We start from the raw sequence: 9,855 nt of genomic DNA on the forward strand, positions 1-9,855 counted from the left end.
TTTGTTCTAGTGCTTTATTCATTGCATATTTTTGCTGCTTAGGTGACCCTGTTCTTGAGCTTGCATGTCAAATTTATATGGTCAAAATTAGTTTTGATGCATGATATAGGCCCTAGGCACTTGTAGGAGTAGTTGCTATCAATTTTTCAGAAAATGATGAAGAGATTTTTGAGGGGCTCATCGAGCCGAAGCTCAATGGAAAAGCAAAACGAAGAAGCATAGAGGCCCAAATATACTTTTCCTCGCACCGCGGAGGTCCGGCCGTGTGAATGGCCTTCCGATGATTTCTTGAGAGAAGCCGGGATTTATAATGATTTCTATTCATTGGTTGAGAATGTTGGCCTCACCGACTTCCTTCGCGACCAACGCAAACAGTATCTTTTACTCACCAATACTTTTCGGGGGTAGTTTAGAGGAATCACCTCCTTCAGTAGAGTTTCATTTATATGATGTGGTTAAGAAGGTGTCACTATATGAATTCCGCAGGGTTTGCAAAGTACCTTTCGGGGGTAGTTTAGAGGAACCACATCGCAAGGATGTGGATGGGTTTATTGAGACAATTACTGTAGGGGAAACTAGGGAGCCTTCCGATGCAAGAATCACTAGCATACATTTTCCTGTTTTACGCTATTTTTGCAATATTTGCTAGTCGTTGCTTAATTAGTCGCGGAAATTGTGGAAACCTTAGTGTCCCTGATATTACCCTTCTGCTCCATGGTTTATATTCTGATAACACTGTTAGTATGGGCGGTATTATTGCTAAACGGTTAAGTCTGAACCGTACTAAGGGCCCCATCTTTGGTGGTATTTATGCTTCACGCCCTGCTGCACATTATAATATACCTATTAGGCACTATGAAAAAGAAGAAAAATTGTTGTCTACTATTTATTTAGATTAGAAGAGTATGGTAGCGCATGATTTTATTATAAAGAATAGGGAAGGGGAGCTGAAATACAAACTGTTCTTCGATAAATGTCATCCTGAGACTATCACCTTGCCTGCTCCTTCCTTGTTTGATTTATCCTCAGGAAAGTACCTCGTTTCGCTGGAGGATATTCACGCCCACCCGAACCCTACATCAGCCACCGAGCCAGAGTCGGAACCACAAGTTGATCCTCCACGACAGTCTAATTACCTGTGGGATCCGGAGATGATTGCCAACCAGTGGCAATCAGAGCCTTCCTCATCTCAGTATGACCCCAACTACTACTATGGATATCAGCCAGGCCAACCGTGGCCATAGACCAACTTAGGCCAAAAGCCTAAGCTTGGGGGAGTACGTATTTCTCACCGACATTATATTCATGTTCACACACTCATTGCTGGATATCGGTGCTCATACTTTTTCATTGTATCATCCATGCTAGTTTATTTTCCTTTTCATGCTTTCTTCTTGTGTGTTGAATAAACCTTAAGAAATACCAAGAAAAATAGTTGCAACTTTTAATTAGTTTACTTTCCATGCTTGTAGTAGTAATTAAAAAAGGAACCCCAAAAATATTTCTTGTTCTTCTTTTGCTTGTTGGGAGCTTTCCCGTGTAAATAGTTTTATTTCCTTTTCTTTTCTTTGGGGGTTGATAGGAGAAGACCATAATTAAATTGTTGAAGTGGCTCTTATATGCATTATTGACAAAAGAGCCCATATTGCCTTGTCTTCTCCTGCTTATTGAATGCTTGCAGATTCCAGCTTAGTCCAATGCACGTGCACTATTATTATTATTCACATTGTTCGGTCGTGCAAGTGAAAGGCAATTATGACGATATATGATGGACTGACTGAGATGAGAAAAGCTGGTATGAACTCGACCTTATTTGTTTTTGTAAATATGATTAGTTCATCGTTCCTGATTCAGCTTATTATGAATAAACCTGTTTGCAATGACAACTAGAGATCATAGTTTCTTGTGCCATGCTTGATTAGCTATGAGTTATAATGGTTTTCCTTGCATGCCAACATGCTATTAAAATGGTTGTGATGTGGTATGATAGTGTGGTATCCTCCTCTGAATGATTTAAGTGACTTGACTTGGCACATGTTCATGCATGTAGTTGAAACAAAATCAACATAGCCTTCACGATATTTATGTTCATGGTGGATTATATCCTACTCATGCTTGCATTCAGTGTTGATTAATTTTAATGCATGTTCATGACTGTTGTCGCTCTCTAGCTGGTCACTTCCCAGTCTTTTGCTAGCCTTCACCTGTACTAAGCGGGAATACAGCTTGTGCATCCAATCCCATAAACCCCAAAGTTATTCCAGATGAGTCCACTATACCTTCCTATATGCGGTATCTACCTGCCGTTCCAAGTAAATTTGTATGTGCCAAACTCTAAACCTTCAAATATTCATCCTGTTTTGTATGCTCGAATTGCTCATGTATCAACTAGGGCTGTCTGTATCTTCCATGTTAGGCGGGTTATTCTCAAGAGGAGTGGACTCCGCTCCTCACTCACGAGAAAGTGGCTGGTCACTGGGATGCCCAGTCCCATGCTTTATGCAAACTAAATCAAAATAATTTCAAACAAAACTCCCCCTGGGACTGTTGTTAGTTGGAGGCACTCCTTGTTTCGAGCAAGCCATGGATTGATGCTTGTTGGTGGAGGGGGAGTATAAACTTTACCATTCTGTTTGGGAACCGCCTATAATGTGTGTAGCATGGAAGATATTGCCATCTCTTGGTTGTTATGTTGACAATAAAAGTATACCGCTCAAAATATTATTCATCTCTATTTCAAAACCGAGCTCTGGCCCCTCTACAAATCCCTGCTTCCCTCTGCGAAGGGCTTATCTATTTACTTTCATGTTGAGTCATCATCCTCTTATTAAAAAGCACCAGTTGGAGAGCACCACTATCATTTGCATTCATTACTGTTATTTTACATTGAGTATGACTTGACTGGATCTCTTTTACCATGAATTACAATGTCTAGTCAGTCCTTGGTCTTTAAAGATGCTCTGCATTTACGTTTTGCAGTCTCAGAAAGGGCTAGCGAGATACCATCTTGTTATATCATATTATGATTATTTTGAGAAAGTGTTGTCATCTGAGATTTATTATCATTGCTCGCTAGTTGATTATGCCAATGATATGAGTAAACATGAGACCTAAGCGTTATTGTGAATGTGGTTAGTCATAATCTTTGTTGAACACTTGAATGCTGGCTTTACATATTTATAACAACAAGAGCAAACAGAGTTTGTAAAAGTTTTTCTTTATCACTTTCAGTTTATCAACTGAATTGCTTGAGGACAAGCAATGGTTTAAGCTTGGGGGAGTTGATACGTCTCCATCATATCTACTTTTCCAAACACATTTTCCCTTGTTTTGGACTCTAACTTGCATAATTTGAATGGAACTAACCCGGACTGACGTTGTTTTTAGCAGAATTGCCATGGTGTTATTTATGTGAAGAAACAAAAGTTCTCGGAATGACATGAAACTTCACGGAACATCTTTTCGGAAATAATAAAAAATCCTTGCAAAAGATGAAGACCAGGGGGCCCACCACCTGTCCACGAGGGTGGAGGGTGTCCCCCCTAGGGTGCGCCCCCCCTACCTTATGGGCCCCCTGGAGCTCCTCCGATCTCAACTCCAACTCTATATATTTGGTTTCGGAGAGAAAAAAATCATAGAGAAATATTCATCGTGTTTTACGATACGGAGCCGCCGCCAAGCCCTAAAACCTCTCGGGAGGGCTGATCTGGAGTCCGTTCGGGGCTTCGGAGAGGGGAATCCATCGCCATCGTCATCATCAACCATCCTCCATCACCAATTTCATGATGCTCACCGCCGTGCGTGAGTAATTCCATCATAGGCTTGCTGGACAGTGATGGGTTGGATGAGATCTATCATGTAATCGAGTTAGTTTTGTTAGGGTTTGATCCCTAGTATCCACTATGTTCTGAGATTGATGTTGCTATGACTTTGCTATGCTTAATGCTTATCAATAGGGCCCGAGTGCCATGATTTCTGATCTGAACCTATTATGTTTTCATCAATATATGAGTGTTCTTGATCCTATCTTGCAAGTCTATAGTCACCTACTATGTGTTATGATCCGGCAACCCCGAAGTGACAATAAGCGGGACCACTCCCGGTGATGACCATAGTTTGAGGAGTTCATGTATTCACTATGTGCTAATGCTTTGTTCTGGTACTCTATTAAAAGGAGGCTTAATATCCCTTAGTTTCCATTAGGACCCCGCTGCCATGGGAGGGTAGGACAAAAGATGTCATGCAAGTTCTTTTCCATAAGCACGTAAGACTATATTCGGAATACATGCCTACATTGCATTGATGAATTGGAGCTCGTTCTGTGTCACCCTATGTTATGATTGTTACATGATGAGCCGCATCCGGCATAATTCTCCATCACCGATCCATTGCCTACGAGCTTTCCACATATTGTTCTTCGCTTATTTACTTTTCCGTTGCTATTGCTATCATCACTACAAAATACCAAAAACATTACGTTTGCTACTGTTCCCTTTTGCTACCGTTACCACTACTATCATATTACTTTGCTACTAAATACTTTGCTGCAGATATTAAGTTTCCAGGTGTGGTTGAATTGACAACTCAGCTGCTAATACTTGAGTATATTCTTTGGCTCCCCTTGTGTCGAATCAATAAATTTGGGTTGAATACTCTACCCTCGAAAACTATTGCGATCCCCTATACTTGTGTGTTATCAGCTGCTTTCTGTGCCCACTTCATTCCTCAGGGAGTCGTGGACCGGAAGAAGCGTGAGTTCCGCAGCCTCACCCAGGGCAACAAAACTGTCAAAGCTTATCAGCGGGAGTTTCTGGATTTATCCTGCTATGCTGAAGAAGACACTGCAACTGATGCACGCAGACAGGAGAAGTTTCGTGATGGCCTTCAAGCTGACATCAAGCTCGCACTTCTAGTGCATGACTTTGCTGATTTTGCCACCTTGGTGAACAAGGCCATCAATGTCGAAATTGGTCTGCGGGAACACCAGAGCTCTCACACGCGCAACCGTGACACAGGCTCATCTTCGGGCCCGTCCTCGCAGAAGCATAGGATATGGATTCCCAACAGCATGTACCAGCTAACTGCACCTGCTCCAAGACAGTCCTATGCTGCATCGCGTCTGCCTCCCCCACCAACTAGGCAGCTAACACTTCCAGCTCCACCATCCCGAGCTCCTGTTCCCACTCCCAATAATGGTCCGTGCTACAACTGTGGTCAACCAGGTCACCTCGCCAGGAACTGCTTTCAGAACCAGAATCAACTGGCCCTTCCCATAGCTGGCCGTGGAAGCAACCATCCCTGCAACACCAATGCCAGGTCTTATGGTCGTGTTCATGCCAACCACATTGATCTCAATAAAGCTCAAGACCAGCCTGCTACTGTGATGGGTACACTCCTCGTAAATTTAGTACCTGCATCTGTTTTATTCGATTTAGCAGCATCGCATTCATTCATGTCAGAAGATTTTGCATACAAGCACGACGTTAGATGTGAGGATATGAACACTTTGGTAGTGGTAAAAACCCCCATCGGACAATGTCAAACCTCCATGGTTGGCATCGACGTCCCCGTGGAAATCGAAGGGATGGAATTCTATGCCTCTCCCATTATCCTGAAGTCATCTAACATCGACCTCATTCTGGGGATGGATTGGTTGAAAGCGCACACTGCTTCTATAGTTTGCACCACTAAGACCGTCCATCTGCTACACCCTTCTGATGAAATAGTTACTTACCAGGCTCATCTGGTTCAGAATGCCGAGGCACAGCTTTATGCCTTGAATGCATTGAACGTTGCACCACTCGAGGGCATTGAAAACATTCCCGTCATTTGCAAATTCCAAGACGTCTTTCCGGAAGAACTTCCAGGGATTCCCCCTGCTAGAGCTGTCGAACTCATCATCAACTTGAAACCATGCACCACCCCTATAGCCAAACGACCCTACAAGATGCCACCGCATGAACTCATTGAGCTTAAGGAGGAAATCGACAAATCTCTTTGCAAAGGTTTCATTCACCCTAGTTGCTCTCCTTGGGGAGCACCTTCTCTCTTTGTTAATAAGACAGATGGGACAAACTGATTAGTCGAAGATTATCGTCCTATTAACCAAGCCACCATCCAGAACAAATATCCCCTCCCTCGAATCAATGATCTTTATGATCAACTGGCGGGTTCATCAGTGTTCTACAAACTCAACTTGAGGTTGGGTTACCACCAGATCTGTGTTCGTGAAGAGGATATCCCAAAGACCGCCTTCGTGACTCGATATGGATCATACGAGTACACCGTCATGTCATTCGGCTTAATGAATGCTCCACCCACCTTCTCTCGTCTGATGAACTATATATTCATGGATTACATCGACAAGTTCATCGTGGTTTATCTGGATGATATCCTTGTATTTTCCAAGAACAAAGAAGAACATGCTGAACATCTTCGCCTTGTGTTGGAAAAGCTTCGAGAGCCTCAACTCTACGCTAAGTATTCCAAGTGTGAATTCTGGCTCCCCGAAGTAACCTATCTTGGGCATGTCATCTCCAAGGATGGTATTGACGTCAACCCTGAACGAGTCCAGGCTATTCTCGATTGGACTCCTCCGAAGAATGTCAACCAAGTCCAAAGTTTTCTCGGTCTCGCTAGCTGTTGTCGTCGATTCGTCAAGAACTTCTCCAAGATTGCCAGGCCCCTGACTAACCTGTTGCATAAGAGCGTCAAGTTCCAATGGACAGACAAGTGTCAGGAAAGTTTCCAGGCGCTCAAAGACAAGTTGACTTCTGCCCCAGTGCTTGCTCCACCTGATACTAAGAAGGAGTTCGTCGTTTACGGCGACGCTTCCCGTCAAGGATTAGGCTGTGTCCTAATGCAAGAGCGCAGAGTGATTGCTTATGCCTCTCGTCAACTGCGCCCTCATGAAGAAAACTACCCAGTTCACGACCTCGAGCTTGCTGTTGTCATTCATGCTCTGAATCAGTGGCTCTCGATAATCATTGCGAGATCTTCACCGACCACCAAAGTCTGAAGTATCTGTTTACTCAGCCAGACCTGAACCTCCGTTGGCAGAGATGGATGGAGACTATTGCGGACTTTGACTTGGGCATCTCCTATACACCAGGAAAGGATAATGTAATGGCTGATGCCTTGAGCCGCTAGTCTTACTGCAACCACCTCCAGGTTCAAAAAGTTCAGCCCTTGTTTGTCAAAGAGTTTAGAAAGTTGAACCTTCATATTGTCCCTCCTAGTGCACTTGCTCCCCCTCCCCCAGAGTTCTAAAAGATGAATCTTCGTGTTGTTACTAGGGGTTGTCTAAATACCCTGGCTGTCGTATCAGATCTCGTAGACGGTATAAAGACTATTCAAGGTTATGACTCTGAAGTCCAGAAGATTAAACGCCATCTCGCAGAAGGAAAGCCCTCATTCTTCAATGTCACCGATGATGGCGCCTTGTACTTCAAAGGCCGCCTAGTGGTACCATGTTCGAGGAAAAACCTGGATCGGACTAAAAAGGTTATGAAAGAAGCTCATGATACTCCTCTGTCCATCCATCCTCGTAGTAAAAAGAAGTACCAGGATATTCGTTAGAGATTCTGGTGGTCTAATATGAAGCAAGACATTGCTCGATATGTTGCTGAGTGTGACGTTTGCCGCCGTATCAACGCATAGCATCAAAGGCCTGCTGGAACTCTGCAACCTATCACTATTCTTGAATGGAAATGGGACCATGTTGAAATGGACTTCGTCACTGGATTTCCCAAATCGTAGAAAGGTAATGATGCTATTCTTGTCGTCATTGACCGGCTTTCTAAAGTTGCACATTTTCTAACGGTCAAAGAAACAATCACTGCTAGTCAGCTTGCAACTCTCTACATGTCCATAATTGTTTCACTTCACGGTATTCCACTGGTTATCAGTTCAGACCGTGGCAGCTTGTTCACTTCAAGATTCCAGACTAGTTTCCAAGAAGCTATGGGAACTCATCTGTCGTTTAGTACTGCGTTTCATCCTCAGTCGCAAGGACAAGTTGAACGTGTCAACCAAGTTCTCGAAGACATCCTTCGAGCTTGTGTAATTTCCTTTGGCAAGAAATGGGAGGAATCTCTTCCGTATGCCAAGTTCTCTTATAATAATAGCTATCAAGCTAGTCTGATGATGGCTCCCTTCGAAATATTATATGGACGAAGTGTCGAACCCCTCTGAACTGGTCAGAAACTAGGGAACGTCCACTCTTTGGTCCGGATATTATCCAACATGCTGAAGAACAAGTCCGCTTTATTCATGAGAATCTCAAGACTGCTCAGTCACGTCAGAAGAGTCAGTATGACCGTCATCATAAAGACATGGTCTATCAACCTGGCAAAAAGGCTTATCTTCGAGTTACACCAATGAAGGGTGCTCACCGCTTTGGGATTAAGGGCCAGCTAGCTCCTCGCTATATTGGCCCATTCACTATTCTTGAAAGGTGTGGAAAAGTGGCATATCAACTGGAGCTTCCGCCGAACCTTTCTCAGGTTCACGATGTGTTCCACGTGTCACAGCTCTGCCGTTGCTTCAAGGACCCAATCCGAGTAGTGGATTATCAAGTGCTCGAATTGCAACATGACCTCTCCTATAAAGATCATCTGGTCTGCATTCTCGATCAAGCCCAACACCGCACATGTCAGAAGGCGATCAAATTCCTCAAGGTCCAGTGGTCGCATCACTCTGAAGAAGAAGCCACTTGGGAACGTGAGGATCACCTGCATGCTGAATACCCAGCATTGTTTCCTTCTACCTCCTAAAATCTCGGGACAAGATTTCTTGTAGTGGAGGAGTTTTGTAACGCCCGGATAGTTAAGCTACAGTAAAACTCTGTTAATGATGCCACGACACGTCCGTTACTGTTGCTAATCTCTCGTTAGATCAAAACCGATTCGAATTATCAATTCAAAATATGGCAAACAACAAAAGTTTTCAAAACATTGTAACAAAAAAAGTTCGGTGGGTGCCAAATATTGCACTGGTAATTATTGTGGAGAAAACTCATTTTTAGAAATTGCCTAAATATTTAAAAATGATTTAAAACAGAAAAGAAAATAAATAAAAGAAAAGGAATAAAAAACAGAAAACAAAACAAAAGAGAAATAGAAAAGCCCCCCCCCACTGGGCTCCGGCCCAGCAGGCCACCGACCCAACTGGGCAAAGGCCAACCGGCCCGGCCCCCTGCCATCCCCCTTCCATGTTCCCCCGACCAGGGTCGGAACAGGGGCGCGTCCCCGCCCGACCACCTCGTCGGCACCGACGCCGGGAGGGGATAAGGCCGCCATGCCCCCGCCTCCTCGGTTCCTTCTCCCTCTCACCCCGCACTCCCTCTCGGCCCCTGCGCCTCCCCTTCCCTTGGATCCACCTCGCCACTCCTCCTTCCCCACCGCATCCGAGCGCCGCCATGGGCTCGCCACCGTGAAACATGCGGCCACCATCATCACCTCGCCTCGCCAACGTGTTCATCGTCTCCGCCATCATCTTCCTCGTCGACCGGTGGCCGCAGCTGGAGCTTGGAGGAGTTGCTGCACCGGTTCCTCTTCTTCCACATCTCTAGTCGCCGCCGCTCTTCACCTACTCCGGCGATGTCTCGGCAACTCCTAAACCACCACGGGTCATCGTGTGAGCCGCTCGGTGAGCTCCTCCACATCCTTCTCCTTCCCGTTAGCTCCCTCGCACGTGGTAGATAGCTTGCCACCGCGCCCGTAATCTGTCCGCCGCCGACGAGCTCATGGCCGTCGCCATAGCCGTCGTCATGCTCGCCTGAGCCCGTCACCGTGCTCCTGGCGCTTCCAGGAACCCAACGCACCCGCGCACGCGCTTGCCCGTGGCCCCTATGCC

This window comes from Triticum aestivum, chromosome 3A (genome assembly GCF_018294505.1).
Source record: "Triticum aestivum cultivar Chinese Spring chromosome 3A, IWGSC CS RefSeq v2.1, whole genome shotgun sequence".
NCBI lineage: Eukaryota > Viridiplantae > Streptophyta > Magnoliopsida > Poales > Poaceae > Triticum > Triticum aestivum.